Source organism: Lepisosteus platostomus, unplaced genomic scaffold (assembly GCF_059453375.1).
Source record: "Lepisosteus platostomus isolate fLepPlt1 unplaced genomic scaffold, fLepPlt1.hap1 Scaffold_59_H1, whole genome shotgun sequence".
NCBI lineage: Eukaryota > Metazoa > Chordata > Actinopteri > Semionotiformes > Lepisosteidae > Lepisosteus > Lepisosteus platostomus.
This window is the reverse complement of record NW_028291675.1, coordinates 351,298-377,384: the sequence shown is the minus strand read 5'-3', so window position 1 is coordinate 377,384 and position 26,087 is coordinate 351,298. Positions and strand designations below refer to the sequence as shown.

Genomic DNA, 26,087 nt, shown 5'->3' with positions numbered 1-26,087 from the left:
AATCAGAGAAAAGAGAGTGAAAAGTGAGGAAAGTGAAGACAGACTCAGGGAAGTTTTAGGTAAATTAGATGACCTGTCTGCTAGAGAAACTGCGGCTGAGGTAGCTAGGAGAGACCTAGAAGCGAGATTGAAAGAAAAAGAAAAAGAAATTGAGAGTTTAAATGAGCTCAGCCAGGAAAGGCAAAAGGAGTTAGATGCTGCCGTACTGGAAGCAAAACAGGCTAGATCCCACTTACATGCCAGCCCACCTAGCAGCCCGGAGCGCTCACCCAGGAGGTTTCTCCCGGCCAGGGTCTGTGGTCGGATCGGCATGGGGGAGATCGCCGAGTCCTGCGCGAGACGCAAGGGCGATTCAATTCAGGCATAGACCCCCTGCTCCTGATCACGGCCGTCTCCCTGCCCACGGAGAAACTGTAAAAATTAACCTCCACTCCCTGAGGCAGTTAGCCAAAGATGTAGAAAGGTTTGACCCGACAGTGTCAGGGAATAATGTGGAGACCTACATTGATGAGCTGAGATATACTTTGCACTTTATGCCCGAAGCGTCCGAACAGGAAAAGGCTATGTTAGTAAGGAAAACTACCAGCCGAGCGGTCCACGAGTGGATGTCTAGACAAGGACCTGAGGTCTGTAATAGCTTTGAGGAGCTGTGTCAGGCAATGATCGGAGAATTTTCGGCTTTTATAGATCCCATATCTGCCGTGGCCACAGCGCACCATATTAAGCACGAAAAAGCTGAAGCCCCTCGCGACTATTACCCCTATTATATAATATTTTACTATTATATAACTTGTAAAATATTACCCCCGGTCCATTCTCTTCCAAAAGTGAGAAACACCTGTTTTCTACATTTTGTCTGTTTTAAAACCATATCTCTTTAAACCAAACCAAGAGTTTGTCTTTTGCACTGATATTCTGATTCATTTCAATTTCAAAGAAAAAAAAAACATTATCTTCCAAAGCATCATAAAATTGTCCATTCTTCCAGACTCTACTTCTCTCTTGTAGTAGTACAGCAGACCTTTCCAGGTGAGCAGATCACAGAGTCCGAAATATGCTTCCTCCATCAAGCAAAGTACCTGAACATGACTCGGTCTTCATAAAAGCGCCCCTGTAATAAAGAAATTAAATCCAAAATCAAGAGGGCAGTTGCCTACTGAAGTTCAAGAAGTCATCAATTTTAACCTAGCAACACATTAAAGGCTGCATCTATACAAGTACGATTCTAGAAATGCTCACCAGATTACGTTTTAAGAAAGAACTGCGCCTCAGGTTCCGCCGAGATCTTAACTCGGATGGCAGGATTCAGAGTCCGGAGTGCGGACTGATGGCGCACGGAGGGTCCACATACTGTGGATCCCTCAGTTTTCTTCCGCGTGTTTAAACCGCCAGCGTGTGGCTCTCCTGTCCCCGTGACCTCATTGCTCTGCTCTCGCCTCTGTGCAGCCGAGCCCGACTCATGGTAAAGTGGAAAAAAATATGCCCTCAACGTGGGATTTACTCTGGATCGAGGATAGATGTCACCTTTTTATCGTTGAACAGGATGTATGTGATGTGGCGACTAGGTTCAATTTTGTATCCTTTTAAAAGATTAAGGACTGGGGTGAGCGGGATTTATCACCCTTTCAGCTAAGAACCCGACGTGAGCACCGTTTAAGCTGCATAGACTCGGTCGTTTAACTCTTCTCCATTAGCAGGGTTAAGGTTAAAGAAAAAAAACATTGCTGACTTCTTTTTTTTTTGCCAGCCGCGAGCGCTGATTAGCGAGGTTTGTATTTCATGTTTTGCAAGTTGCATCCATTTTAAGAAAAACAAGTCGTTCAAGACAGGAAATGAATACTTGCATTTAATTAAGTCTAGGCGTATGCGGTTGTCCAAAATGACCAGTTCTGTTCGAGAACACAGCACAAAAAAAGGCACCGCTGGGATTCGGACCCAGGATTTCTTGTTTACTAGACAGGCGCTTTAACCAACTAAGCCACGGCGCCCCGGGAGTGCTGTTTTTTTGCAGCCACTTGGACACACCACTCAGACACATCTGCATTCGGTGTGTGCTCCGCCTGCTCGCTGAGCAAGTTGCCACCTTTACATACAATAGCAACATCGACACCAAGAGAAAGGATGACAAATGGCTTTTATCTGGAACTTTTCATGTCCAAGGAGCTCAATGTGCTTTCTGTGTACAACAGGGCCACTGAACTCCACACTGGCCACTGAACCACAGCAGTGGCTTGCTGGCTTGACATCTCCCAAGGAAAATGTTGAAATCGCATGTGGAACAGGAAAAGGACCCTCGAGTACGAGGGAAAAAAAAGAAAAAGATCATCTGGAGCGTGCCAACCCGTGTCTGGACAGCCCAGTCTCATTGACGAGGTGGCCGAGTGGTTAAGGCGATGGACTGCTAATCCATTGTGCTCTGCACGCATGGGTTCGAATCCCATCCTCGGCGCTCTCTATGTCTGACACGTGTGCCTGTTAGATGTTGGCCCTCCTTCTGTTTGCTCCAGTACTAGAGCTGTACATTTTCTAGCGGTGGCTGAACATGGTATAGTAGGCTAACGTCGGTATCGAGCAGTGGCAGTAACAGTATTTACGTGCCGCTGCTGCCAAGTGGCTCTGGGTTGAGACCGCATTTTCACTTACTTGCAGCACAAACGGAGAAAGCGATTTTTGACAGTCTCTCGAGAGACTGCGCTAGGTGTTTAGGGATAGACTTTGTCAGTTCCCCCTGGGATGATGGCCTCTCAAATAGTTTGTGATTCCTCTAGACGTTTATACAGTAGAAGCCTGCTTCGTGGCTTAAATCCAAGCTAAGGAAACGAGTTAGAGGTCTGATGCAGAACTGCACTGTATGTGTGAGGAAAGCTGCCCCCTTCTGTTCCATGTCGACCGAACAGAGGACTGTAAAGGATACGACCAAGAAACTTTAGGATGCTGGTTGGAATCCAGCTCCAAAGAAGCCCCTTTGGGTGTTATGTCATGAAAAAGTAAGAACAGAGAATCTCCCTTTGATCAAAAGCGCAACAGAACTGTTTTCCGTGGAGCAGGTTTCAGACCCGTAGACCTGTTTTATTTGTATGGCGTTCGTAAGCGCGCAAAACAAGGACAATTCCTGCGTCTAACACGAATGTAAATGCTTTTGAAAGTGCAGTGTGGTGCAGCTTGTAAAATCCTTGTCCACATTTGTGGTTTGTTGATGTTTTTTTTCTGTATGCCAAAGTTGCATTTTGACATCCGGACGGTGAGACTTTATCATTTGAACGTGAAGCCAGCCTTAAACCCTCTGAGGCGTGTCTGTCTGCCGGCATGTATCTTGTGAAAGGTATTTTTTTTTTAACGGAGAGCGACTTTAAAAAGGTTTCCGCAGACACCTCGCACTCCGGAGGAGGAATGCGGCGGCGGCGAGCTCACTGTAGTTGTGGCCGAAGAGTTAAGGCGATGGACTTGAAATCCATTGAGGACTCCCTGCTCAGGTTCGAATCCTGCTGACTACGGCGTCTGCTGCACGTCGCCTTGTGCCTGTGTGGCAAAGGCGAAGTGCCGCTTCTCCTTTCCTGGTACTATAAAAATGCTACATCGCTTGGTCCTGCTTCCATGGAAAGCAGTTCTTCAGGTAATTCTACTCTCTTACCAAAGCTGTTAGGTTCCTTTCCGTGGTGAGATGGGTTGTCATGCAACGCTTCCACATAGTGCCGACAGACAAGTGTGTTGCGGGAGAAGAGAAAAGTGTTAGAAGATTTAAGAGTTTCTTAGGTGGAGCCAAAATCAAGTGTCACAAATGCAAGTGGGAAGATTTCCAATGTTTAATATGGTCAAAATAAGCGGAAGTTATCTGCTGGTCCGGCACAGTTTGCCATGCTTTTGTCATATACTGTAAAGTGGTGTCGAACTGGGTGTCGAACTGGAGCCGCACCATTTGCATATGTGAGGCTCCAGTTATACATCGAGTGTCACATTAAATGACAAAAATGAAGAGAGTTGTAGCAGCTGGAGAGGTTTTCTTACAACTCTTGAGCTGACACAGTTTTGGAAAATGTTTCCTTCACGCGGCACTGTACAACATAGGCAGCCAAGAGTCTCCAAAACAAAACAGAATGGACAGATAGGAGAAAATTCCCACTCGTCCTGAAGTTCCCAAAATCCAGCACTGAGCGTAAACAAAGTGTCTAAGTAGCGTGGGAATGCTAACCCTAACCCTAGCTGGAGTTTGAGCAATCCGGCACTGAGCGTAAGAAGATGAGTCAAAGTAACGTCTAATCGGATTAGTTTCCTTAGAGCTGGTTCAGAGTTTGCTCAAGAGTTTACCTTTCACAGATGCGCAAAGAAGAATGTTGGGGGTGCACGCTTCAAGGTGCCTTACAGCTGTAGGGAGTGATTCGAGACGATTCGTGGCGTGTGCTCGTTCCCATGTACCGTACGCCCCGGGGTGCAGTGCTAGGATGACGTACAATACCACTTGGGCACGTAACGGCGTTATGTGCAGGGTTTTCGTTTGTTCGTTTTGTTTTGCTCTGCTTTGCTTTGTTTTGCTTTCCATCGCGTTGGTAAGAGCGTAAATAAAAATGCGATTCCTGTGTCTACCACTAATGTAAGAGCTATTTCAAGTGCGACGTGGTGCGGCTTTTCAAATGCTTGTGGGCATTTCTCTGTTGTTGATTCTTTTTTTGTGTGTAACAAAGTGGCATTTTCATGTCCGGACGGGGAGACTTTATCATTCCGACATGAAGCCAGCCTTAAACCCTCTGAGGCGTGTCTGTCTGCCGGCACGTATTTTGTCAAAGGTATTATTTTTTTTTAACGGAGAGCGACTTTGAAAAGGTTTCCGCAGCCACGTCGCACTCCGTGTTAGATTAAAGGAGGAATGCGGCGATGGTGAACTCGCTGTAGTCGTGGCCGAGTGGTTAAGGCGATGGACTCGAAATCCGTTGGGGACTCCCCATGCAGGTTCAAATCTTGCCGACTACGGCGTCTGCCGCACGTCTCCTTGTGCCTGCGCGGCAAAGGTGAAGTGCCGCTTCTCCTTCTCTGGTACTATAAAAACACTAAATAGCTTGGCCCCGCTGCCATGGAAATGAGTTCTTCAAATAACCACACATCTTGCGTTCGCACCTCTGGTGTTCTACTTATGCCTTTGAAAACCTAATGAATAAAACTGAAAGAACCGACACAATATGTAGGTGCTCGTAAAGCATGCATTAAAGAACTGTTAACAGCAAGGGTTTCAGTGGGTTAACTGAGGAGAAGGCGTAATCGCTAATTGTTGACTTTTTATTTGGTGTTAGAAACACTCTTACTGTGCATGACGTGCAACAAATTTAGCCACAGAAATTGCATCACGCTTTCATGTATGCTATTGCAGACACCAACGTTGCCTAGATAGAAAACCGAAATAGCCGTGGGTTTGCTTGCTGGTCTGAAGGATCTCTCTTCGAATCTCTATCATTTGTCAATGGAAGTAAAAGGTGCTGCAATCTGATACGTTCAGAATCAAACCCGCAGCTGTTGTTCGACTTTATTTCTTGACTAATTACAACTGAGTGTCGCATGAGCAGTTACGTAAACTTGTCTGATATATTTGAACACAAATGCCTTTCTTCAATTAAAACTAACAGTACATTGTCAGGGACATTCAGTTCTATACAAACAAGAGACAGACAAGAGAACATTTAGTATATAATAGACAGAAAGAGGTTCGAATCCTGCCGACTACGTTGTCCACCTCCTGTCGTTGTGTTTCGGCGCAAGCAAAGAAGCGCGCCTGTTCGGTGTTCCTGGTGGTTTTAAAATGCCAAATTGCTTGTACCCGCTCCCTTGCAAATAAGTTCTTCAGCGTCCGCGAATGGCATTTTACAGCTGGAAGCAGATGTCGACGCTTTTTGCACAGAGCACCAAAAAAGCGTCTTTTTTGAAGGCCCGGGTTCTGAGCGTTGGTGGTTCAGTGGTAGAATTCTCGCCTGCCACGCGGGAGGCTCGGCTTTGATTCCCGGCCAATGCAGTGGCTTTTGCAGCGAGCTGCTCCATCACTTGCATCCCCTTGCAACTCGCAACTGAAAACCCACTGAAGCTAAGCAGGTGTGAGCCAGGTCAGTACCCGGATGAGGGTGAGCTACAGGGAAAAACAAAGCTTCCAGCTGGAAGCGGTGTTAATGGTGCCGGCGGTGGGGCGCTCACCCTGAGGTCTGTGCGGGTCCCAATGCCCCAGCATAGTGACGGAGACACTGTGTTGTAAAAGGGCGCTGTCTTTTGGATGAGATGTAAAACCGAGGTCACAGCGCTCTGTGGTCATTAAAAATGACCACCAAAACCTTTGACAAAAGCTCTTGGTAATTGATCGTCTTCAATAATGCTTCTCCTTTAGGTACATTTTAAATCAGCTGAAAAATTCTGTGAAATGGGGGGCACTTCAGGCCAGTGTAGGATTTGGGTTACAAGAACCATGAAACTGCATGAGAAAGCCCGTACACTGAATTACACGGCTTTCTATTCAAAGGAGGGCAAAAGAAATTCCCTGAGTTCGATTTTTTGCAGCACAGAGAGAGCCACTGTCGTGAGGCCGGTTAGCTCAGTTGGTTAGAGCATGGTGCTAATAACGCCAAAGTCACGGGTTCGTGCCCCTTACTGGCCAGGTCCTTTTCTACTCTCTTACCAAAGCTGTTAGGTTCCTTTCCGTGGTGAGAGGGGTTGTCATGCAACGCTGCCACATAGTGCCGACGGACAATTAAATGACAAAAATGAAGAGAGTTAAAGCAGCTGGAGAGGTTCTCTTACAACTTTTGAGCTGACACAGTTTTGGAAAATAATTCCTTCACGCTGCAGTGTACCATATAGGCAGCCAAGAGTCTCCAAAACAAAACAGAATTGACAGTCATATAATGTCCATTAACCCCGGTTTTAAACGCAGCATCATGTCTGCCATCATAAGAATATGAGTCCAATATTTTAGAATATAGTCAGAATGACTTCTAACCTTAGCTGTGGTGTCTTTAATCCCTATTGCTCAATGCATGGTGTACGTACTGCATACATGTGTCTTGAGAATGAGGAATGGGCCCCTGAGACAGTCATTTGCCTGTTTCACAAATGATCGTATTTTACTAGAGATTCTGTTTGGGATTCAGATGTGCATTCGGACAGCAATCCCTTTCAAGAAATGATATGTTCTGGATGAGGTCAAAGGTGCTAGAACACTGTATTTAGGATGTGTTTGCAGTGATTGTGTGTCTCCTGCTTCAACGCAGTGATATATAGATGTGCTCCTGTAATTTATTGGTACATGCCCAGGGCAGTAAGTAGTCTGAGGATTTATTTCCAGACGGCATAGAACAGTGAAGCACTTCTACTTAAATTATTACATTATACACAATTTGAGTTCATTTTAAAAAGTAAAAGGTAATGAAAGGAATGCATTTTCATAAGAAAGATAATACCGATATGCATGTGATAATCTTCCTTATATCATGTAGTGCGTCATTTGGACACTTTGTGGGCTTGAAATACAAAGAAAATCATGTTCTATGGTACAAGATAAATACAAAACTTAATCATTTATTTTAATTAGATTTGTTTATAAAGCATAAGCAATCATTTATTACATTAATATATGTGAAAATGACATTTTAGCACCATAATATTACATACAGGTCTCTAGCTTCAACACAGTGATATATATATATATGCTCAGTGATTTATTGGTACATGCCCAGGGCAATAATCAGAATTAGTATTTATTTCCATACGGGCTACAGGTAATGTTGTGAAATACTTCAACACACTGGATCGCAGATTTAGACCCCCTGCACTCTTACTCCTTAAAAACCAAAGAAATGAAGATATGTAGCAATCACATTGTAACAGGGGTGACAGTGACTTAATGCTTATACTACTGGACTTCTGGTACCTTTAGGGTACGGTGTTCCCTGAAGGGCTCTCAAACCCCGCATTTCAGATGCCTAGCTGTATTGCTGATGTGTTGCACCTCAGAATCACTTTTAAACCTTACCTCTGGTATCTTTAATCCCTATTGCTCAACGCATGGTGAAAGTATTGCATAAATGTGTCTGAAAATGAGCAATGGGCACCTGAGAGACTCATTTGCCTGTTTCACAAATGATCATATTTGACTAGAGATTCTGTTTGGGATTCAGTTGTGCATTCTGACAGCAATCTCTTTCAAAAAATGATTTTACCTTATCGCGGCTTTGCCCTTCTTGCCTTTTTGGACAATATCTCCATCTTGTGGTCGTTGTTGGTAATGTCTAGACAATATCTCCATCTTGTGGTCGTTGTTGGTAATGTTTTCTTATGCCCTTTTTTTATTTCAATTCTCTATTAGATGATTCTAGAATCTCTACAATAGAGTTGAAAACATCAGTTTTATAGCAGACAATATGACATTATTTATAGTCCAATTAGAAATTTATTACCCTGTTTTTAACATAATAACAAATTAAAACTAAGTTTGGAACACCAGGGAACATAAAAAATGATTTTTAGGAAAACCATGAGGTTCTCTGTGTCCGATGCCTGCAAGGGGAGAAAGCTAGAATCCTTTGATTTTTCCAAATTTGAAAATAAACATCATATAACAACAGCTTTCATTCCTAGGAGTGAAAAACAACCATTTTTGAAGACATATTAGTTTCTAAAACACTACAATAAAGTTAAAAACATCCATTTTATATTACATTATTTTTTGTGAAATAATTAAATTGGCTTATTTCTCTCGCATTAAATTGGCTACAAATGCAAGAATTCAACCAGATATTCTTGTAAAATGTATAATGTTGCATTGCAGTTAGTTAATGTAGTTAGTCCATAGTCAGCAATCTAAACTTTATTGTTAAGCTTTAATGATTGATGTTGTACCAGTAACCTTTAGAAATACTATAGTACTTCACAAATGCTTTGTGTGTTTGGAAACCTTTTGAGTAAAAGCCTTATAAAAATAGGTTTAGTTTTTACAGGACATCACAAAGAAATAGGATGGTATAATTCTTATAATTGCTTAGTGATTGTATTTGGAAGATTATGCACTAAACAGACTTCAGGAATGCCAGTGGATCATTGTGCTATTTGGAATTATTCCAAAAATCAAGTGACCTCTTTGCTGTAGTATTTTTAGTATTATTTATTTAGTATTAATAAAGAATAGATTTATTAAAGTCGTGCGATGTGCAAGCGGGATATGTAAAATAATTTAAAATAAAGTTTTTTATTATTGTTATAGAGAAACATGATCAGATTTTCCCTGGTTCAGAAAAAAAACGATTAAAATCTGTAATCTTTCCACTTGTATGTCATCAGACATTAACGAGTACAACCCCCCTCTCTGCCGGAGTGCTGGCTGTGACGAATTAAACCAATTTCACAGGTGTTTTCAAAGTAGGAAGTACAGTGTTAACTAGTAGATGGCCTCCTCAATGAAATCGCTTCAACATGCTAATGCGTTGGTATAACAGTCCGGGCGTGGCAAGCTTCCAATGTCAACTCGACTCGATTGGAAGACAATGAACGTATTTTAGCCCTAAATGAATTAATAGCAAACATGGTTTACATAAAAGACATTTTTCCAAGAAAGTTTATAATAATACAATCTATAGTTGAAATCTGAGCCTAAATATAAAGAAAAAAGCATTTTCAGAGAGCAATCACGCTGTGTTTATGTAGAAAAAGCGATTAGGTTTATGAGCAATCTAATTACCTATTCGCTTAAAACGCTATATAAAATAAAGTTTATTTAAAGATGAATGATAAGTGTCGCAGTTTTAATAATTTTCGTAGTAGGGCTTGGACAGATTCCAAGTGCATTTTTGCAATTTACGTTGCATTGTCCAATGTGATGTTGTAATACAGTTTAGAATACAGTAAGTCTAAACTGTATCAGCTTTATTTATGGGTTGCAATTTAGAAAAAGTCAAAAACCGCACTCAAAATCCAATTTAGAGCTTTCTGGCAAGAGGAGACACCCAAATTATAATGTAACATGCCACTGTTTGTGCATGAACAAAGTTATACTGCAATTTTCCTTAGATACGCGATTAAAAAAAATAATTTTTTTGAATCCCCGGCCAAACACATTCCATAAGAATCAGCGCTTTTATACAGTATATCGCCTTTAAACACGCGTTTACGATTTAAATCAAAACTCGATTCAAATCAATATAAATGTTTATTTTGTAACGCATAGGTGACTATTCATTGTTATTAAAAAGACGTAAATTCGATCATGTTGTGATATTTAGAAATATAAATTTGTTTTGATGCGAGTGAGGTTTTATTTAATCTCTGACCAAGGGAAATGTTTCATTTTTTCAAAGAAATGTTTGTTAAAAATTAAAGTCATAGTTCCATGAGATTCAACCACAGACCATGTGACATAGGAGTCAGGAACCTAACCCACAGCACCACCAGCGCAGTCACATGCTGAGGGCTGAAAAAGCACTACAGAAACATTATCGACTATAAAATAATGTAATTAGGCACAGAAGAAGTTTACAGCACAGTACAATAATAAATGCTGACCATGACTTTAGAAGCATAAATTACCTTACACTCAATTTAAACACAAGCTGTCTTTAGCCCTCTAAGCTGGTTCATACAGAAATGTAGAGAACCAGGCTCAGAACACACAGCTTCATTAGCGAATACATATGCAGAACAACTAGAGAAGATGTTTTACAGAGGATGGATTTTTAGAAACATCCCATCAGTGACATCACTGAAGTCAACTCCTAGGTAACTGTCGTGTGGATAGTTTCACAAGAATCAGACAAAGGTTTAAGCATCGCTTATTTTAGATAAAACTGCAAAAAAACAACAACAACCCATAATGTACTTCTTTGCGGCTCTGTTTGCCCAAATCATATATTCACAACGTGAAATTAGAAAATAGTATTACGTAACCAAAAACCGCAATATGGAAACAGAACCTGTGTAATTGTTGACAGATGATGTACTCGTAACATTTTTACAAGACGAACTACAACATTTAAAAAATGACTTGTATGTACTTGATATCTCTAATCAATCCACTGCACTGCATTAAAACAAAACAAAAACTAAAACGCCCTGGGCATACCGTTTCGCGCTTCTCATCAGTTGCTCAAAAGCAATTTGACCGTATGAAATGCATAATATAAACCTAGAAACATATACGTGAGGAGTATTTACGTAGTATCGGTGTCAAGACATACCTCTCAAATACTGTAAATCAAGTTAAAAATATCTCAAGACCGATTCTGGTCATAATGAAACCATGTTTCGTGTATGTTTTCTTTAAAGTACCGAGACCAGCCATATACTGTATGTTTATGTTCCAAAATTAATATCGTTTATGGCCTTCACACGCGTTGCATTACGCTCCTATTCTTTTTATGCTCAGGCACTAAGATTTCCCTTCAGTGGTAAAATTCCATATAAATATTCAATACTTAAACGGGCACAGTTAAGACATTAAATATACATATACATATACATATACATATACAAACTGTATACAGTACAGTTTGCATACGGTAATATGTTTATGTTCCTAAATCAATCTCTTTTATGAGCATGTGAAAGGCATGGTGAATCGATTCTCAAAAATTACTGTACTTTGCATGATTGGAAAAAAATGCGTGATTGCGAAATGCTGTGGTGTTACTTTTACAAAGAAGGTCAGTGAAAAAAATAATGTGGACCAGGGCAATACTTTGAGTTTACAGCTTGTCCAAGGTCATTTATTATTAATACTATTAGTAATATCTTCATTAAAGACTTTGATGGCTACAGCTCAAACATGAGAAGTTGAGCTTTATTAGCTCCACCTTGCGGAAATTCCGGATACTATTATTTTGCTAGCGGTATTTACCGGTAACTCGCGGTAGACTGCGTACAGCGTACCGGAAAATAATGCAGTATCGCCCGCACATTTTGAATGGCTGCATCTGTAGCAATCATATTGTAGCAGACACTCATTTGCCTGTTTCACAAATGATCATATTTTACTAGAGATTCTGTTTGGGATACGGATGTGCATTCTGACACCAATCTCTTACAAAAAATGATTTTACCTTATCGCGGCTTTGCCCTTCTTGCCTCTTTGGACAATATCTCCATCTTGTGGTCGTTGTTGGTAATGTCTAGACAATATCTCCATCTTGTGGTCGTTGTTGGTAATGTCTTCTTATAGATAGATACTTTATTGATCCCGTGAGGGAAATTGCAGTGCAACAGCAGCTTAACACACACAACACAGCCACAGTGTAACGAATTATATAATAATAGTACAATACTGTATATATACTGTATATATATATATGAAACAGAAATAGAAACAGAAACAGGAATCGCTTACTCACCTGGAGAATCTCTGTAGGAATATCTAGCATTTATCAATGGAAATAAAAGCTGCTTTAATACAGTGCATGTTCAAACTCAAACCCTCAGCTGCTGTTCTTGTTTGTTTTGGGACAAATTGCAACTGAGCATCGCATGAGCCGTTACGTACCCTTATCTGTTAGGGAATTTCAAGGGAGGAGTTAGGTCAGAATGGGTAGGCTGCAAAACAACAAGTAAAGATTTATTCCAAGATGAAATGTTGTGGCGGTTTTCTTATCTTTTCAGCATGGACTAAACTTTTACGTGTTCCTTATATGCTATATATGTATATATTAGCACCAATGTCGTTCTTAAAAACTAACATGAAATTGTCAGGGACATTCAGCTATATACAAAGACGAGACAGACAAAGTAATAATTCTGTATTAACTTGGCCTACATACTGACGCAATGATCGAACTAACTGACATGTTCTGATTCAGATCCCCTGCAGTTCATGCCAATTAGAACAATAGCAATGCTGAGTCCTCCCCACCCTACTGAGCACAAATTCATCTGCTCTCCAGTTCTTTTCTGCATGTTTTTTCATTGCAATTGAGCTCGGAGCTGGAGATGATCTCCATACAGTTCTGTGTTCACCAGCCCGCACTTGCGTGCTAATTTACGGGTTGTGGCAAATGCTTTTCTATAGTTCATATACATGACGGCAACCTGTTACCGAGGAACCTGAGAGGTTTAAAAGCCTCACGAGCCAGGCAGGACTCGAACCTACAATCTTCTAATCCGAAGTCAGACGCGTTATCCATTACGCCACTGGCCCATAGAACATGCGCTTGCACTCCACCACAGAGAGCTCTACACTGCTACTAGTAGTACACTTCCCCATCTAAATTTTCACAGCAAGAAACTTGTGTTTCCTACTATTTTTATCAGGTTTAAAATATCATCTCCTTAAAACAGAAAAAGTGTTGATGTGTTGTGCTGAAATTCCGATTGATTTTGAATTCAAAGAAAAAAGGTTTTCTTCCAAAACACCATGAAATTGTCACATCTTGCAGACAATAGGTGTATTCCATGTTGAAAAGAGAAGAAAGAAAACCATGGAGCCTTTTACAGGTGTGAGGCTTCTTCAGGTGTGAGAAGACCTCACAGTCGAAACGCTGTGTTTCCGTTCTTCTCTTTTCAGCATGCAATAAACCTAGTACTTGTTCCTTTGCAGCCGAGGCATGCTGACGTAGCTACCCAGCTGAACATCTTGCAGACTCTACAGTACTTCTCTCCTGTAGAAGTAAAGCAGGGCTTGCTGGGTGAGCTTTTGCTCCGGTAAATTAGGTCACGTGTCATGTTAAATCACTTCTTCTAAACACAACATTTGCTGGTGCTAGCTTTCCCCATGAAAAGAGACATTTCCCTTACAGTACATGACATATCATTTTTATTCTATCAATAAGTATAGAAATTAAACAAAAGAAAAAATGGTGTCGCCAAAGAATGCACAGCTCTGTCACCTTGGGGAGGTGTCAAGGGCATTGAACTCCTTGGACATGAAAAGTGCCCGATAAATGCCATTTCTCATCATTTCTCTTGGCGTCAGTTCTGCTATTAAATGGGACGGAGGCAACGGGCTCAGAGAGCAGGTTAAGTGCACACCGAACGCAGATGTGTCCAAGTGTCTGTAAAAGCGCGGTGCTCCGCTGGCGCTGTTCCCTAGTGGCTTAAAGTGCCCGCCTAGTAAGCAGGCGATCCTGGGTCTGAATACCAGCGGTGCCTCTCTCCGTGTCTTGTTGTGCCGAATGTATCATTTCAGACAAACATGTACAGCTTGGTTCAGTTTAATGCAAGAATTCATTTCCTTTCTGGAATAACTTGTTTTTGAAGAAATCCATACAGCTTGTGAAAGATGAAATCCATTTCTTGGTTGTCAGTGGAAAAAGATTGCCGGCTGCAAGAAGCGCAAGTGATTGTTTTCTTTGACCATAAACCTGCAAATATAGGGAGCACAAGCGGCCGTCAGTCTCTGTGGCGCAATCGGTTAGCGCGTTCGGCTGTTAACCGAAAGGTTGGTGGTTCAAGCCCACCCAGGGACGCATGTCTCCGTTTTTCCAATGTAAACATCATCACCGCTAAAGAAGATGGCGCAGAAGGCTCCACAGTCGAAACGTTGTGCTTCTTTTCTTCTCTTTTCAGCATGGAGTAAACCTTTGCTTGATCCTTTGCAGCCTACGCATGCTGACACAGCTACCTTTCTCTTAACGCGCCTCAATCATTATTCACCAAAACCATCAGCAGAATGTGTCGCCTTTGTGGTGATGTCACTCCTCTGCTTCACAAATGTCCTTAGTGACGGACCATTTCTTTCTGCCATTTTTCCGGAGCGGTTATTGATTGCTCCATCATTTCCCTCATACTTTCCATCCCTAGATTGAAAAAAAAAAACAGAAACAGGCTGACAGGACGACAATCAAATTGCAAAAACTCATCAAAGCACTCGATAGAGTATTTGAATCCACAAGTAGCTACGAGCAACTTTGTCCTGGCTTGTATGAAAGTCGGAAAATGTCAAAAAGACAAAGATGGTGGCTTTTTCATATCTGTTCTTTTATTTTTAGTTCGTTGGCTCTTCTGTCCATTGTCCTCCTGCCTGGCTCTTGACCTGTGACTGTCTGAACGCACACATTAGACTTTCAGGCGGGGGATTTGTCCTGAGCCTCTGTGGAAGACCCACCCACCCCCATAAATAACTGCTCTAGAAACACATGAATGCAAAACTAAACCACAGCTTAAAGAGGAGCTCCAACTCAGTGCCATACTAATGTAAACGAAGTAATACTAAGACATGTTCTTATGGATTTGTCTTACCTTGAGATATGTAATTGGATTTCAGGATTAACTTCCTCATTCAATGTACTGGTGATTCTTTGCCTGGTCAGTACCTGGGTGGGAGACCTCCAGCGAACAATTAAGCTTGCTGCTGGAAGTGGTGTTAAGAGACTCTTAGGATCTTCCAGAGGTGTCTGTCCAATAGCACTAGTTGCCTTAGAGCTGGCTCAAACATTGCTCAAGAGTCTACCTTTCACAGATGCGCAAAGATGAATGATGGGGGTGCACGCTTCAAGGAGCCTTCCAACTGTAGGGACCGATTAGAGACGATCCGTAGCATGTGTTCGTTTCCATATCTGCCCCGTGTCTCAACGGTAGGACAGAGTCAAATACTGCCTCGACACGTAACAGCATTATATATAACCGCAGGACTTGAGGGCTGTTTTGTTTGAATGTTCAAGGCATTGGTAAGAGCGTAGGTCAAGGGCCATTGGTGCATCTCCTGTAACTGGAGTAAAAATGCTATTCAAAGTGCAGTGACTAAAATCGTCGTCCACATGTCTCCGTTGTTGATTGCTTTCTGTCTAAGAACGTTCTGTTTTCATGTCCGAACGGGGAGACTTTATCATTCCAACTTGAAGCCACCCTTAAGTCCTCTGAGGTGTGTGTGTGTGTGTCCTTGCACGTATGGCGTAAAAGGTTTCTTAAACGGAGAGCGAACTTGAAAAAAGTTGCCTCCGCTGCCGCCGCCACCTCGCACTCCCTGTTCGATTGTAGCAAGAAGGCAGCGGCCGCGGTGCTCGCTGTAGTCGTGGCCGAGTGGTTAAGGTGACGGACTTGAAATCCGTTGGGGTCTCCCCGCGCAGGTTCAAATCCTGCCGACTACGGTGTCCTTTGCATTTGGTTGCGTGCGTGCGTGTAAAAGGACCAGCGCCGTTTCGTTTTCGCTGGGACCTTTAACACTCTAAATCGCCTGGACCCGCAGCCTGTGAAATCGATTCTTCAGCACCCACGATGGACGCTTTGCCGCTGGACACAGATAACGATGCTTTTCTGCAACGAGCTTTCCAGCTGAATTTTCTCGGCAGCTCCGTACTGAACCTGTTCTCCATTGCAACATAGCGGAGGCTCGTCACGTCTATAGCAAGGCTGTGTAGGACCGCATACGCCACAGTGACTTGTACACAGACCACATGAAAGGCAAGCAAAATACACTTTTAAAATTCCAAAGACTCACAAGGTCAGAGAAACAGCGATGACCTGAACAGATCTGTTACAGAAGTCTAGGTTGACCTTTTTAGAGCTGTAATTGCATTTTTGTTTAATAGAAGATCAAATCTACTCGCATGTACCAGCACCTTACAGTTTATTGATGTTAATTCTGTTTAAGTAATAAGATTGCTAACGATGTTGGACTTTAGCCGGTGTTTTTTAGAACAAATTGCTTACACTTCTGTAAGGAATACGCAGTACGTGCCTTTGTCAGTCATTGCTCACCATACCTGTAACTTTCTTATCTAACTCACTTCCTCAAATGGTGAAGGTCCACAAACATAAATGAAAAAAAAACCCTTGTTGTAGATGAGGTGCACAAAAAAGCAGCCCCTGATAGTGTATAACACATTTATACTATTGCAGAGACACATGTAACATATATATACTGTATATATATATGAAACAGAAATAGGAATCGCTTACTCACCTGGAGAATCTCTGTAGGAATATCTAGTATTTATCAATGGAAATAAAAGCTGCTTTAATACAGTGCATGTTCAAACTCAAACCCTCAGCTGCTGTTCTTGTTTGTTTTGGGACAAATTGCAACTGAGCATCGCATGAGCCGTTACGTACCCTTATCTGTTAGGGAATTTCAAGGGAGGAGTTAGGTCAGAATGGGTAGGCTGCAAAACAACAAGTAAAGATTTATTCCAAGATGAAACGTTGTGGCGGTTTTCTTATCTTTTCAGCATGGACTAAACTTTTACGTGTTCCTTATATGCTATATATGTATATATTAGCACCAATGTCGTTCTTAAAAACTAACATGAAATTGTCAGGGACATTCAGCTATATACAAAGACGAGACAGACAAAGTAATAATTCTGTATTAACGTGGCCTACATACTGACGCAATGATCAAACTAACTGACATGTTCTGATTCAGATCCCCTGCAGTTCATGCCAATTAGAACAATAGCAATGCTGAGTCCTCCCCACCCTACCGAGCACAAATTCAGCTGCTCTCCAGTTCTGTTCTGCATGTTTTTTCATTGCAATTGAGCTCGGAGCTGGAGATGATCTCCATACAGTTCTGTGTTCACCAGCCCGCACTTGCGTGCTAATTTACGGGTTGTGGCAAATGCTTTTCTATAGTTCATATACATGACGGCAACCTGTTACCTAGGAACCTGAGAGGTTTAAAAGCCTCACGAGCCAGGCAGGACTCAAACCTCCAATCTTCTGATCCGAAGTCAGACGCGTTATCCATTACGCCACTGGCCCATAGAACATGCGCTTGCACTCCACCACAGAGAGCTCTACACTGCTACTAGTAGTACACTTCCCCATCTAAATTTTCACAGCAAGAAACTTGTGTTTCCTACTATTTTTGTCAGGTTTAAAATATCATCTCCTTAAAACAGAAAAAGTGTTGATGTGTTGTGCTGAAATTCCGATTGATTTTGAATTCAAAGAAAAAAGGTTTTCTTCCAAAACACCATGAAATTGTCACATCTTGCAGACAATAGGTGTATTCCATGTTGAAAAGAGAAGAAAGAAAACCATGGAGCCTTTTACAGGTGTGAGGCTTCTTCAGGTGTGAGAAGACCTCACAGTCGAAACGCTGTGTTTCCGTTCTTCTCTTTTCAGCATGCAATAAACCTAGTACTTGTTCCTTTGCAGCCGAGGCATGCTGACGTAGCTACCCAGCTGAACATCTTGCAGACTCTACAGTACTTCTCTCCTGTAGAAGTAAAGCAGGGCTTGCTGGGTGAGCTTTTGCTCCGGTAAATTAGGTCACGTGTCATGTTAAATCACTTCTTCTAAACACAACATTTGCTGGTGCTAGCTTTCCCCATGAAAAGAGACATTTCCCTTACAGTACATGACATATCGTTTTTATTCTATCAATAAGTATAGAAATTAAACAAAAGAAAAAATGGTGTCGCCAAAGAATGCACAGCTCTGTCACCTTGGGGAGGTGTCAAGGGCATTGAACTCCTTGGACATGAAAAGTGCCCGATAAATGCCATTTCTCATCATTTCTCTTGGCGTCAGTTCTGCTATTAAATGGGACGGAGGCAACGGGCTCAGAGAGCAGGTTAAGTGCACACCGAACGCAGATGTGTCCAAGTGTCTGTAAAAGCGCGGTGCTCCGCTGGCGCTGTTCCCTAGTGGCTTAAAGTGCTCGCCTAGTAAGCAGGCGATCCTGGGTCTGAATACCAGCGGTGCCTCTCTCCGTGTCTTGTTGTGCCGAATGTATCATTTCAGACAAACATGTACAGCTTGGTTCAGTTTAATGCAAGAATTCATTTCCTTTCTGGAATAACTTGTTTTTGAAGAAATCCATACAGCTTGTGAAAGATGAAATCCATTTCTTGGTTGTCAGTGGAAAAAGATTGCCGGCTGCAAGAAGCGCAAGTGATTGTTTTCTTTGACCATAAACCTGCAAATGTAGGGAGCACAAGCGGCCGTCAGTCTCTGTGGCGCAATCGGTTAGCGCGTTCGGCTGTTAACCGAAAGGTTGGTGGTTCAAGCCCACCCAGGGACGCATGTCTCCGTTTTTCCAATGTAAACATCATCACCGCTAAAGAAGATGGCGCAGAAGGCTCCACAGTCGAAACGTTGTGCTTCTTTTCTTCTCTTTTCAGCATGGAGTAAACCTTTGCTTGATCCTTTGCAGCCTACGCATGCTGACACAGCTACCTTTCTCTTAACGCGCCTCAATCATTATTCACCAAAACCATCAGCAGAATGTGTCGCCTTTGTGGTGATGTCACTCCTCTGCTTCACAAATGTCCTTAGTGACGGACCATTTCTTTCTGCCATTTTTCCGGAGCGGTTATTGATTGCTCCATCATTTCCCTCATACTTTCCATCCCTAGATTGAAAAAAAAAAACAGAAACAGGCTGACAGGACGACAATCAAATTGCAAAAACTCATCAAAGCACTCGATAGAGTATTTGAATCCACAAGTAGCTACGAGCAACTTTGTCCTGGCTTGTATGAAAGTCGGAAAATGTCAAAAAGACAAAGATGGTGGCTTTTTCATATCTGTTCTTTTATTTTTAGTTCGTTGGCTCTTCTGTCCATTGTCCTCCTGCCTGGCTCTTGACCTGTGACTGTCTGAACGCACACATTAGACTTTCAGGCGGGGGATTTGTCCTGAGCCTCTGTGGAAGACCCACCCACCCCCATAAATAACTGCTCTAGAAACACATGAATGCAAAACTTAACCACAGCTTAAAGAGGAGCTCCAACTCAGTGCCATACTAATGTAAACGAAGTAATACTAAGACATGTTCTTATGGATTTGTCTTACCTTGAGATATGTAATTGGATTTCAGGATTAACTTCCTCATTCAATGTACTGGTGATTCTTTGCCTGGTCAGTACCTGGGTGGGAGACCTCCAGCGAACAATTAAGCTTGCTGCTGGAAGTGGTGTTAAGAGACTCTTAGGATCTTCCAGAGGTGTCTGTCCAATAGCACTAGTTGCCTTAGAGCTGGCTCAAACATTGCTCAAGAGTCTACCTTTCACAGATGCGCAAAGATGAATGATGGGGGTGCACGCTTCAAGGAGCCTTCCAACTGTAGGGACCGATTAGAGACGATCCGTAGCATGTGTTCGTTTCCATATCTGCCCCGTGTCTCAACGGTAGGACAGAGTCAAATACTGCCTCGACACGTAACAGCATTATATATAACCGCAGGACTTGAGGGCTGTTTTGTTTGAATGTTCAAGGCATTGGTAAGAGCGTAGGTCAAGGGCCATTGGTGCATCTCCTGTAACTGGAGTAAAAATGCTATTCAAAGTGCAGTGACTAAAATCGTCGTCCACATGTCTCCGTTGTTGATTGCTTTCTGTCTAAGAACGTTCTGTTTTCATGTCCGAACGGGGAGACTTTATCATTCCAACTTGAAGCCACCCTTAAGTCCTCTGAGGTGTGTGTGTGTGTGCTTGCACGTATGGCGTAAAAGGTTTCTTAAACGGAGAGCGAACTTGAAAAAAGTTGCCTTCGCTGCCGCCGCCACCTCGCACTCCCTGTTCGATTGTAGCAAGAAGGCAGCGGCCGCGGTGCTTGCTGTAGTCGTGGCCGAGTGGTTAAGGTGACGGACTTGAAATCCGTTGGGGTCTCCCCGCGCAGGTTCAAATCCTGCCGACTACGGCGTCCTTTGCATTTGGTTGCGTGCGTGCGTGTAAAAGGACCAGCGCCGTTTCGTTTTCGCTGGGACCTTTAACACTCTAAATCGCCTGGACCCGCAGCCTGTGAAATCGATTCTTCAGCACCCACGATGGACGCTTTGCCGCTGGACACAGATAACGATGCTTTTCTGCAACGAGCTTTCCAGCTGAATTTTCTCAGCAGCTCCGTACTGAACCTGTTCTCCATTGCAACATAGCGGAGGCTCGTCACGTCTATAGCAAGGCTGGTTAGGACCGCATACGCCACAGTGACTTGTACACAGACCACATGAAAGGCAAGCAAAATACACTTTTAAAATTCCAAAGACTCACAAGGTCAGAGAAACAGCGATGACCTGAACAGATCTGTTACAGAAGTCTAGGTTGACCTTTTTAGAGCTGTAATTGCATTTTTGTTTAATAGAAGATCAAATCTACTCGCATGTACCAGCACCTTACAGTTTATTGATGTTAATTCTGTTTAAGTAATAAGATTGCTAACGATGTTGGACTTTAGCCGGTGTTTTTTAGAACAAATTGCTTACACTTCTGTAAGGAATACGCAGTACGTGCCTTTGTCAGTCATTGCTCACCATACCTGTAACTTTCTTATCTAACTCACTTCCTCAAATGGTGAAGGTCCACAAACATAAATGAAAAAAAAACCCTTGTTGTAGATGAGGTGCACAAAAAAGCAGCCCCTGATAGTGTATAACACATTTATACTATTGCAGAGACACATGTAACATATATATACTGTATATATATATGAAACAGAAATAGAAACAGAAACAGGAATCGCTTACTCACCTGGAGAATCTCTGTAGGAATATCTAGCATTTATCAATGGAAATAAAAGCTGCTTTAATACAGTGCATGTTCAAACTCAAACCCTCAGCTGCTGTTCTTGTTTGTTTTGGGACAAATTGCAACTGAGCATCGCATGAGCCGTTACGTACCCTTATCTGTTAGGGAATTTCAAGGGAGGAGTTAGGTCAGAATGGGTAGGCTGCAAAACAACAAGTAAAGATTTATTCCAAGATGAAACGTTGTGGCGGTTTTCTTATCTTTTCAGCATGGACTAAACTTTTACGTGTTCCTTATATGCTATATATGTATATATTAGCACCAATGTCGTTCTTAAAAACTAACATGAAATTGTCAGGGACATTCAGCTATATACAAAGACGAGACAGACAAAGTAATAATTCTGTATTAACGTGGCCTACATACTGACGCAATGATCAAACTAACTGACATGTTCTGATTCAGATCCCCTGCAGTTCATGCCAATTAGAACAATAGCAATGCTGAGTCCTCCCCACCCTACCGAGCACAAATTCAGCTGCTCTCCAGTTCTGTTCTGCATGTTTTTTCATTGCAATTGAGCTCGGAGCTGGAGATGATCTCCATACAGTTCTGTGTTCACCAGCCCGCACTTGCGTGCTAATTTACGGGTTGTGGCAAATGCTTTTCTATAGTTCATATACATGACGGCAACCTGTTACCGAGGAACCTGAGAGGTTTAAAAGCCTCACGAGCCAGGCAGGACTCAAACCTCCAATCTTCTGATCCGAAGTCAGACGCGTTATCCATTACGCCACTGGCCCATAGAACATGCGCTTGCACTCCACCACAGAGAGCTCTACACTGCTACTAGTAGTACACTTCCCCATCTAAATTTTCACAGCAAGAAACTTGTGTTTCCTACTATTTTTGTCAGGTTTAAAATATCATCTCCTTAAAACAGAAAAAGTGTTGATGTGTTGTGCTGAAATTCCGATTGATTTTGAATTCAAAGAAAAAAGGTTTTCTTCCAAAACACCATGAAATTGTCACATCTTGCAGACAATAGGTGTATTCCATGTTGAAAAGAGAAGAAAGAAAACCATGGAGCCTTTTACAGGTGTGAGGCTTCTTCAGGTGTGAGAAGACCTCACAGTCGAAACGCTGTGTTTCCGTTCTTCTCTTTTCAGCATGCAATAAACCTAGTACTTGTTCCTTTGCAGCCGAGGCATGCTGACGTAGCTACCCAGCTGAACATCTTGCAGACTCTACAGTACTTCTCTCCTGTAGAAGTAAAGCAGGGCTTGCTGGGTGAGCTTTTGCTCCGGTAAATTAGGTCACGTGTCATGTTAAATCACTTCTTCTAAACACAACATTTGCTGGTGCTAGCTTTCCCCATGAAAAGAGACATTTCCCTTACAGTTCATGACATATCGTTTTTATTCTATCAATAAGTATAGAAATTAAACAAAAGAAAAAATGGTGTCGCCAAAGAATGCACAGCTCTGTCGCCTTGGGGAGGTGTCAAGGGCATTGAGCTCCTTGGACATGAAAAGTGCCCGATAAATGCCATTTCTCATCATTTCTCTTGGCGTCAGTTCTGCTATTAAATGGGACGGAGGCAACGGGTTCAGAGAGCAGGTTAAGTGCACACCGAACGCAGATGTGTCCAAGTGTCTGTAAAAGCGCGGTGCTCCGCTGGCGCTGTTCCCTAGTGGCTTAAAGTGCCCGCCTAGTAAGCAGGCGATCCTGGGTCTGAATACCAGCGGTGCCTCTCTCCGTGTCTTGTTGTGCCGAATGTCTCATTTCAGACAAACATGTACAGCTTGGTTCAGTTTAATGCAAGAATTCATTTCCTTTCTGGAATAACTTGTTTTTGAAGAAATCCATACAGCTTGTGAAAGATGAAATCCATTTCTTGGTTGTCAGTGGAAAAAGATTGCCGGCTGCAAGAAGCGCAAGTGATTGTTTTCTTTGACCATAAACCTGCAAATGTAGGGAGCACAAGCGGCCGTCAGTCTCTGTGGCGCAATCGGTTAGCGCGTTCGGCTGTTAACCGAAAGGTTGGTGGTTCAAGCCCACCCAGGGACGCATGTCTCCGTTTTTCCAATGTAAACATCATCACCGCTAAAGAAGATGGCGCAGAAGGCTCCACAGTCGAAACGTTGTGCTTCTTTTCTTCTCTTTTCAGCATGGAGTAAACCTTTGCTTGATCCTTTGCAGCCTACGCATGCTGACACAGCTACCTTTCTCTTAACGCACCTCAATCATTATTCACCAAAACCATCAGCAGAATGTGTCGCCTTTGTGGTGATGTCACTCCTCTGCTTCACAAATGTCCTTAGTGACGGACCATTTCATTCTGCCATTTTTCCGGAGCGGTTATTGATTGCTCCATCATTTCCCTCATACTTTCCATCCCAAGATTGAAAAAAAAAAACAGAAACAGGCTGATAGGACGACAATCAAATTGCAAAAACTCATCAAAGCACTCGATAGAGTATTTGAATCCACAAGTAGCTACGAGCAACTTTGTCCTGGCTTGCATGAAAGTCGGAAAATGTCAAAAAGAAAAAGATGGTGGCTTTTTCATATTTGTTCTTTTATTTTTAGTTCGTTGGCTCTTCTGTCCATTGTCCTCCTGCCTGGCTCTTGACCTGTGACTGTCTGAACGCACACATTAGACTTTCAGGCGGGGGATTTGTCCTGAGCCTCTGTGAAAGACCCACCCACCCCCATAAATAACTGCTCTAGAAACACATGAATGCAAAACTAAACCACAGCTTAAAGAGGAGCTCCAACTCAGTGCCATACTAATGTAAACGAAGTAATACTAAGACATGTTCTTATGGATTTGTCTTACCTTGAGATATGTAATTGGATTTCAGGATTAACTTCCTCATTCAATGTACTGGTGATTCTTTGCCTGGTCAGTACCTGGGTGGGAGACCTCCAGCGAACAATTAAGCTTGCTGCTGGAAGTGGTGTTAAGAGACTCTTAGGATCTTCCAGAGGTGTCTGTCCAATAGCACTAGTTGCCTTAGAGCTGGCTCAAACATTGCTCAAGAGTCTACCTTTCACAGATGCGCAAAGATGAATGATGGGGGTGCACGCTTCAAGGAGCCTTCCAACTGTAGGGACCGATTAGAGACGATCCGTAGCATGTGTTCATTTCCATATACGCCCCGTGTCTCAACGGTAGGACAGAGTCAAATACTGCCTCGACACGTAACAGCGTTATATTAAACCGCAGGACTTGAGGGCTGTTTTGTTTGAATGTTCAAGGCATTGGTAAGAGCGTAGGTCAAGGGCCATTGGTGCATCTCCTGTAACTGGAGTAAAAATGCTATTCAAAGTGCAGTGACTAAAATCGTCGTCCAGATGTCTCTGTTGTTGATTGCTTTCTGTCTAAGAACGTTCTGTTTTCATGTCCGAACGGGGAGACTTTATCATTCCAACTTGAAGCCACCCTTAAGTCCTCTGAGGTGTGTGTGTGTGTGCTTGCACGTATGGCGTAAAAGGTTTCTTAAACGGAGAGCGAACTTGAAAAAAGTTGCCTCCGCTGCCGCCGCCGCCTCGCACTCCCTGTTCGATTGTAGCAAGAAGGCAGCGGCCGCGGCGCTTGCTGTAGTCGTGGCCGAGAGGTTAAGGTGACGGACTTGAAATCCGTTGGGGTCTCCCCGCGCAGGTTCAAATCCTGCCGACTACGGCGTCCTTTGCATTTGGTTGCGTGCGTGCGTGTAAAAGGACCGGCGCCGTTTCGTTTTCACTGGGACCTTTAACACTCTAAATCGCCTGGACCCACAGCCTGTGAAATCGATTCTTCAGCACCCACGATGGACGCTTTGCCGCTGGACACAGAGAACGATGCTTTTCTGCAACGAGCTTTCCAGCTGAATTTTCTCGGCAGCTCCGTACTGAACCTGTTCTCCATTGCAACATAGCGGAGGCTCGTCACGTCTATAGCAAGGCTGTGTAGGACCGCATACGCCACAGTGACTTGTACACAGACCACATGAAAGGCAAGCAAAATACACTTTTAAAATTCCAAAGACTCACAAGGTCAGAGAAACAGCGATGACCTGAACAGATCTGTTACAGAAGTCTAGGTTGACCTTTTTAGAGCTGTAATTGCATTTTTGTTTAATAGAAGATCAAATCTACTCGCATGTACCAGCACCTTACAGTTTATTGATGTTAATTCTGTTTAAGTAATAAGATTGCTAACGATGTTGGACTTTAGCCGGTGTTTTTTAGAACAAATTGCTTACACTTCTGTAAGGAATACGCAGTACGTGCCTTTGTCAGTCATTGCTCACCATACCTGTAACTTTCTTATCTAACTCACTTCCTCAAATGGTGAAGGTCCACAAACATAAATGAAAAAAAAAACCCTTGTTGTAGATGAGGTGCACAAAAAAGCAGCCCCTGATAGTGTATAACACATTTATACTATTGCAGAGACACATGTAACATATATATACTGTATATATGAAACAGAAATAGAAACAGAAACAGGAATCGCTTACTTACCTGGAGAATCTCTGTAGGAATATCTAGCATTTATCAATGGAAATAAAAGCTGCTTTAATACAGTGCATGTTCAAACTCAAACCCTCAGCTGCTGTTCTTGTTTGTTTTGGGACAAATTGCAACTGAGCATCGCATGAGCCGTTACGTACCCTTATCTGTTAGGGAATTTCAAGGGAGGAGTTAGGTCAGAATGGGTAGGCTGCAAAACAACAAGTAAAGATTT

At 42.6% G+C, this 26,087-nt stretch overlaps 9 non-coding genes across 9 annotated transcripts; 8 read left to right on the top strand and 1 right to left on the bottom strand.

Annotated features, from left to right (window-relative positions):
- Window positions 1–2,367: 2,367 nt before the first annotated feature.
- On the top strand, window positions 2,368–2,449 carry trnas-gcu (transfer RNA serine (anticodon GCU)). The gene has a single exon. It is a non-coding gene; the product is annotated as a tRNA-Ser (tRNA).
- A 2,434-nt stretch (window positions 2,450–4,883) lies between these two features.
- Window positions 4,884–4,965, top strand: trnas-cga (transfer RNA serine (anticodon CGA)). Its single transcript has one exon. It is a non-coding gene; the product is annotated as a tRNA-Ser (tRNA).
- Window positions 4,966–13,068: 8,103 nt separating this feature from the next.
- trnar-ucg (transfer RNA arginine (anticodon UCG)) lies at window positions 13,069–13,141 on the bottom strand. The gene has a single exon. It is a non-coding gene; the product is annotated as a tRNA-Arg (tRNA).
- A 1,193-nt stretch (window positions 13,142–14,334) lies between these two features.
- trnan-guu (transfer RNA asparagine (anticodon GUU)) lies at window positions 14,335–14,408 on the top strand. The gene has a single exon. It is a non-coding gene; the product is annotated as a tRNA-Asn (tRNA).
- A 1,538-nt stretch (window positions 14,409–15,946) lies between these two features.
- Window positions 15,947–16,028, top strand: trnas-uga (transfer RNA serine (anticodon UGA)). The gene has a single exon. It is a non-coding gene; the product is annotated as a tRNA-Ser (tRNA).
- Window positions 16,029–18,836: 2,808 nt separating this feature from the next.
- trnan-guu (transfer RNA asparagine (anticodon GUU)) lies at window positions 18,837–18,910 on the top strand. The gene has a single exon. It is a non-coding gene; the product is annotated as a tRNA-Asn (tRNA).
- Window positions 18,911–20,446: 1,536 nt separating this feature from the next.
- On the top strand, window positions 20,447–20,528 carry trnas-uga (transfer RNA serine (anticodon UGA)). The gene has a single exon. It is a non-coding gene; the product is annotated as a tRNA-Ser (tRNA).
- A 2,820-nt stretch (window positions 20,529–23,348) lies between these two features.
- trnan-guu (transfer RNA asparagine (anticodon GUU)) lies at window positions 23,349–23,422 on the top strand. The gene has a single exon. It is a non-coding gene; the product is annotated as a tRNA-Asn (tRNA).
- Window positions 23,423–24,958: 1,536 nt separating this feature from the next.
- On the top strand, window positions 24,959–25,040 carry trnas-uga (transfer RNA serine (anticodon UGA)). The gene has a single exon. It is a non-coding gene; the product is annotated as a tRNA-Ser (tRNA).
- Window positions 25,041–26,087: the final 1,047 nt, after the last annotated feature.